The sequence below is a fragment of the Streptopelia decaocto genome (assembly GCF_964273445.1).
Source record: "Streptopelia decaocto genome assembly, chromosome: 1".
NCBI classification, from domain to species: Eukaryota; Metazoa; Chordata; class Aves; order Columbiformes; family Columbidae; genus Streptopelia; species Streptopelia decaocto.
Genome location: NC_138663.1, coordinates 104,196,142 through 104,202,830, shown reverse-complemented (window position 1 = coordinate 104,202,830; position 6,689 = coordinate 104,196,142).

Here is a 6,689-nt window from a genome sequence, read left to right as displayed (position 1 = left end):
TCCCACAGGAAATTAATAGGGACCAGTTTAAAGTCACAGAACAGCTGCCTGTTGGTTTTCTCAAGAGTGAGGCATGAAAATAAACCAGGATGTGAACTAATAGGCTATTTGTTTTATCATAATATCCTGTTATTATTAATTGACAACAGCTGTGTGGCAAGTTGTGTGACACCCACTGCTGGAATGAAACAGCTCCAAGTAAATTAAACGTGTAGGATCCTAAAAAGAGGCAGATATGGCACTGAGAGAAAAATCACACCCTTGTCTACTCCTGCAAGGGGAGTTAATTTCTTGCTCAGGTGTTTACAGTGTTATGCCTGTTCTTGTGTAATGCCAGTACAGGTATTTTTACATTTAATTCTCTATACTACATAATGCTTACCATTATCCTCAGGGATGAACTGTTTGTAGACTCAAGGGCAAAATGCTTTAATATTATTTAAATTAAGCAGGCCAAGTTTTGTGTGCAGGTGTGTCTGTATATGTTGGAGTACATTTTAACTATTCAGGATAAATCTTACTATATGTGAAAATTAAAATATCTACTTTTACTGATATAATCATCATCCTCCCCCCCTCAAATAAAAACCAAATTATTGTCAGAGTTTGTTCCTATTATGCTGACAAAATGTATTCACATTATTCACAGTGATATTAGTTCAAAAAACTGCCAGATGTTTTATTCTGTTAGCAGAACTGAGAGAAATGTAACATCATCTTAAAGACGGGTAACCACAGGGGCCTTTCTACTGACTTTTGTTTGTAACAAGTAAGGGAAAGGTGAGAGCAAACACTGCTTGGAGAGGACAGGGTAAGTGGTGACCACTGAAGCTTAATGAATGTGAATCTGATCCACAACACCATGAAATCACCAGTTCCTGATGACCTTAATGGACTTTCCTTGGGCTAATACAGAACAATTGCTTTAATGGCACTAGTCAGGCCAAACTGAGCCAACAAGGGTAAGGTACATACTTCCCCTTGGTGTCCTCTTTGCTCTATCCAAGAAAAGTGACCAAGTCCTGAGTGGTGTGGAGTGTCTTATGTGATTTTCCCTCACCCCATTTGATTCAATTTGAATCTGTGTCTCTCTGAAAAGACTGCACCTGGCCTGTGTCACACCCAGCAGTGTTTCCTTGGCCTGGAAAAAGAAAATGTGCCTATTTGTCTGTATGACTACTGACAATAGAGCCTAAGTATAAATAAAAAAAGTTTGCAGCTGTGTGGAAGAGTCTCTGTGTTGCTCTGTAGTAGCTAAATTTCAGGCTCCGTAGGAGAGAAACTAGCAGAGGACTGAAAAGGGGGTTGATGATGTTAGGAAAATGTTTCTAATGCACTAGCTAAAGATCTTTTCAGTACAACTTCAAACCACAGTCATGGCCTTGATTTCCACAAGAGATGTCTTGCACTACACACAGAAATTTCACCTTATTACCCCTTTTAGACCATCCAGGAGTGTACCCTTTATTCTGTGGCATGCTACATATTAGAAAATGCAGTCAGGATTTTTCAGTGGAAAAATACTTCCCTTAAGGTCTTGGTCAGTGATGTTGGAAATGTCTCAGTTGGGTTAGTTCTTTCTTCCTGTTCACAGAAATAGGAAGGATAGAGAAATTTTGGCTCATGCTGAGAATCACCACCACAAGAGAAGCCCCCAAACTCCTCTGCCCACATGAAGCCCAACAATATGGTAACTCAAAGCATCCCTACCCTGTCTTGCTGCCTTGGGGCCAGAGACACGAGCTAGACCTGCAAGTGCTCAGCCATTCCTTGGTTGCACTGGAGAGACCAAAGGATGCACACTCACTTCTACTGCACATTGAAGGGCATGAGAGTCAGGAGACATCAAAGACTCCTCAAACACCTTCTCTACTCCAACCTGCTGCCATTGACACTGCAGCTAGATCTGATTTTCAAACTATGGGGGAGATGGGTAGAACCTGGGGGAATGGGAGGAAAGGGTAGGAAGAAAAGATTTTTTTCTCTGTACTTTCTTGTCTCTCTTCTTTTGAGAATAAAAACTTGAGAGGTTTCATACCTTTTAAGAGTGCAAGAAAATGTCAGGGCCTTTAGGATGTTTTGAAAAGAAAGTTTGGAAGAAACTTTAGGCATGAGGCTGGGCAACAAATTCAATGAATGTAACAAATCCCAAGCCTTTTCTTAAAAAATAGAAAGGAGAGATCATTTTTTTGTGGTTTTGTAAACTTCACAGCTGGGGCAAGGTAATTCACTTCAAGCTATTGAAAATCAGTACCTGCAGAAACTGTACCACATTAAAAGCTGGAAGGAAGGAGGACTTAGAGCAGCTGCCAGCAATGTTGTGTTGTCCAGCCAGGGGACCAGCCAATATAAAAGGTTGACAGGCAATAACTCATCACATGCTTTTATGACATTTCACTAAAAACCTCTTCAGTCAAGCTGGAGAAGCTCGATTCAACTATTTGACTCAAAGGCATCTGCAACACTGAGCTCATTAATTATATATCAAGGTATTATCTAAATCCATTCCCTTTGGCTGTTTATAAATTAATAGATTAATTGGTATGAGGTGGCAGGATTTCTGTATGTATTTATAACAAGTTATGTGTAGTAAGGTATTTACTTTCCATTTGCCAAAATAAATGAAAAAAATGCATTTGGTAGAGAAAATAACTTCTTCATTCCCTCCCAAGGACTGTTTGATTTAGGAAACCTGCATAATACAAATTATGATGTATGGATACACACCAGTAAAATATCCATATCTGCTGTTTATGTTCTCTAAATAAACTCCCCATAGCCCACAGGATCATAGAATAGTTTGTGTTGGAAGGGACCTTCAAGGGTCATCTAGTCCAGCCCCCTGCAATGAGCAGGGACATCTTCAACTAGATCAGGTTGCTCAGAGCCCCGTCTGGCCTGGCCTTGGATGTTTCCAGGGATGTGGTATCTACCACCTCTCTGGGCAACCTGGGCCTGTGTTTCACCACCCTCATTGTAAAAAATGTCTTCCTCATGTCTAGCCTGAATCTCCCCTCCTTTACTTGAAAACCATAACCCCTTGTCCTGTCACAACAGGACCTGCTGAAGTATCTGTTCCCATCTTTCTTATAGTCCCATTTTAAGTACTGAAAGGCCAGAATAAGGTCTCTCTGGGGCTTCCTCTTCCCCTTCCCCTTCCTTTACCCCTTCCCCTTCCCCTTACCTTTCCCCTTCCTCTTCCTTCTCCAGGCTGAACTACCCCAACTCTGTCAGTCTGTCCTCAGAGCAGAGCTGTTCCAGCCCTCTGATCATTTTTGTGGCCACCTCTGAACTCTCTCCAACAGGTCCATGTCTTTCCTGTACTGAGAGCTCCAGAGCTGGATTCAGGACTCCAGGTGAGGTTTTGCCAGAGCGGAGCAGAGGAGAAGAATCACTACCCTCCACCTGCAAGTCATGCTCCTTTTGATACAGCCCAAGATATGACTGGCCTTCTGGGCTGCAAGTGTATGCTGCTGGCTCATGTCCAATCTTTTGTCCACCATTACCCATAAGTCCTTCTCTGCAGGGCTGGTCTCAATCCTTTCGTCCCCCAGCCTGTATTAATACCGGTGGTTGCCTCAGCCTTGCACTTGGCCTTGTTGTGGGCCACCTCATTGCCAGCTCAGGAGCTGCTCCTCTGCCATTCTGAGACCCCTGCTCAGCTTCTCAAATAACATTTGGAAATTTGTTTGGGGTACCTGTTTATATTGCTTGAAATGGTTTGAAAACAGAAAAGATGAAGCAGTGCCATGTGAACAGTTATCTATCTGTAAGGAGCCAGCAGACATTCCAACAATTGCCTGTGTACCTCAGCGTGAGATCAAGCTTGCAGAGCAGGGCTTTGCCTGAGCATCCAGCCACTGCCTGGGGAAACAGGTTGCTTCAAGGGAACAGAGACCAAGGTGCGTCAAATGGGCAACTTTAGTCTTAAGTGGGAAGCATGGAGGAGAAAGCCTGGAAACCTGCTTCACTTTCAGCTCAAAGCTGCAAGAGATGTGACTTCCCCTTGCTCCTCTGGCAAAGAACTTGTGCCTGCGAGGCTCCGAGGGAGTGGGTCATGGACTGCCAGCATGGGACTGCACTCACTTGGTGGTCAGCTCAAAGACTGTTACTTCTTCTTCACAATCTCCCAGAAATTGCCCATCACTATTTCACTTCTAAACCATGTATCCAGCTGTCCTTATACCCTAGAAGCCTCCAAGCGACTGTCTGCACCGTTTTGGGAATTGTGAGGAAATCAGTAATTACTAAAACCAAATTTTGCTATAAAAAGGATGAATTAGGGCCAAAAAGTGGCAGAATTGAACAGAGATTGCTGTAGATTAGTTTGCTGATGAATCCTAAGAAAAGAGGTGAGGCAAAGTGGGAACCTGCTCCTTTCCCCGTCCTGAGGCACTGCAAAACCCTGCAGGACACAGGTACAATTTGGAAAGCTCATTTCTTTATTCTGACCTTATTCTTCCCCTATACCTTCTTTCTCTTCAGCCACATGTCTAGGTGCTTCAGCTAGATCAAGCTTTCCTCCTAGATATGTGTGGACCTGGAAGGTTATAGGTGCTCATGTTTGAGGAGTAGACACTTTGCATCTGAAAGCAGGAATGCGTAAACTATACATATAACTTAACAAAAGGTTATTTTGGTGGTCAGCCCTGGGGAGGCAGGTTTCTCATGGCAGCTTTCCAGTCATCTCTCAGCTCCTGAGAGTTGGAGTTCATGACCTCCAGCAGGCTGTAGCTCACTGTAACTCCCAGATTTTTTCTCTTCAAACATTTCAGGCTGTCGCTCCTCTCTGCAGGACATGGGAGTTCTTCCCTGCACCTCATGCACTGACAGCAGCTGCTTGACAAAGGGACAGCTCCTCTTTCTCTCCTGATTCAAAAGCTCATTTGGGCAATAATGCTTTACCAGACAGAGCTGAAAGCACTCTTTAAGCATTGCAGGTAAGTACTTGGGCCAGGCTGTATCGCTTCTAGCACTGAGGTCATTTGGGAAAATGCCTTAGTCCCACCAGGGAAGTCTCAGCAGGGAAGCAGCCCACAGCATGGCAAGGTGCAGTAGCACTACCGTGCCTGTGGTCCAGGCACCTCCTGCTACTTGCAAACTGGGAAAAACTCCTCTGGTTCAGAGGGGAAATCACACTGGGACAACCTGTGCTGCTGTGGGGACAAGGGTTCAGCTGTGATGGTAACTTCACTGCCCAACGTGTCTTGGTCTTAGATGCTGATCCCATTTCACAACAGGTTTGCTCCTTGTGTGCCCAGAGCAGCCCTCCTTGGAATGACTGGTATTTGCAGTCCTGCATAACACACACTGCTTATTTTGTCTGGACTCTTTGCAGCAGCTTCTCTAGAAGATGTCCTGAGACTTCTGGAGCGAACTGGATGAAACACAGCAAAGCACTTGGTTAACTTCACCCGTAAGGAAAGGAAACCCCATGTGTCATCTGCAGGAGCCAGGTCCCTTTGTCCAGCATCTCTTTTCCACCTTAAAAAAATTGTTCCACTGTGCAATTATGGCAGATGAACAACAAACCCGCAACAAGGTCAACCATTCTTTGCCTTACATTATTTTTATTTTTGTATCTGTGTTTGTCTGTAACTGCAGATTAAGAACTGTATTTAATTTTCTCCTGCTTGCCAGTTCTGCTTTAGGAGGACTTCTGTAGTGCATGTTTGTCCTCTGGTCTTTGGAGTGCATGAGGTGCTGGTCCTGGCAGATGAGTGCAGCCAGACATTAACAGCTCCTTGAGGAAAGCACTGCAACCAAAAGAAACAGAAATCACTTTACAACTGCTGCACTGCTCTGAATTTGCTTTAAACACATTTTTACATTGAAGAGTAATTGCTCAGGTTTGTTGCAGACAACAGATGCTCGTTATTTCAACCAACGCATCTGCACTTCAAGTTGTCAAGATAATTATGTGGGATACAACTTACCAGGATTCAGCTGATAAGTCTTCATGCCTCTTACCCTATATTCAAGGCGCAAGAAATGTGTACCTGTTGCACATCACTTATTAAATCGATTCTAGACTCGCTGGCTTTTGCGTCATTTTACACAGTCCACTCGCGTAATGTGATCTTTCTCTTTGTTTCAGAGCCTCCCCTCTCATTCTGTTCAATTTGTTAATGTTCATACCACCTGTTGCCATAGCAGTTAAAACCAGAGATATGGGGAAGATGCCCTAATTAGAGAATCACATAATCCCTGCAGTAAGAGTTGGCTTTTCATCTGCTGTGTTTTCTGGTCAGTAATGTTTTTTGTTTCTACCCTGTGAGCAGAAAGGTGGTGTGGAGGAGAGGGTACTGGGTACTGCTGCATGGCCGGGCTGGATGAGCATGTCTGGTGGGATGCTGAATCAGAATGACCGTGCTTCATCCTTGGGCATGGAGGAGCAATGCAACCTCCTGTGGTCTCACTGGGTGCTCGAGGCCAAGATTTCATCCAGGATGCCAGAAAGTGGGGATTAAGCCTCTCTGTAGTAAAGCTCCCGATTTTCAGGGATAGATTTGGCAGGGGGCACAGGGAGGTCTGCAGGACACAGGGATCCCTGACAGTGAATGTGAACGCATACAGCTGAGTGCAAGCCTGTTTTTTCTGGGCCTGTTCCCACTCTTTAGCTTCACTCCAAGCACAATGCTTGCCCAGAGGAGATTACACCAAGCCCGAGACAGCAGGCTCATAGCTCT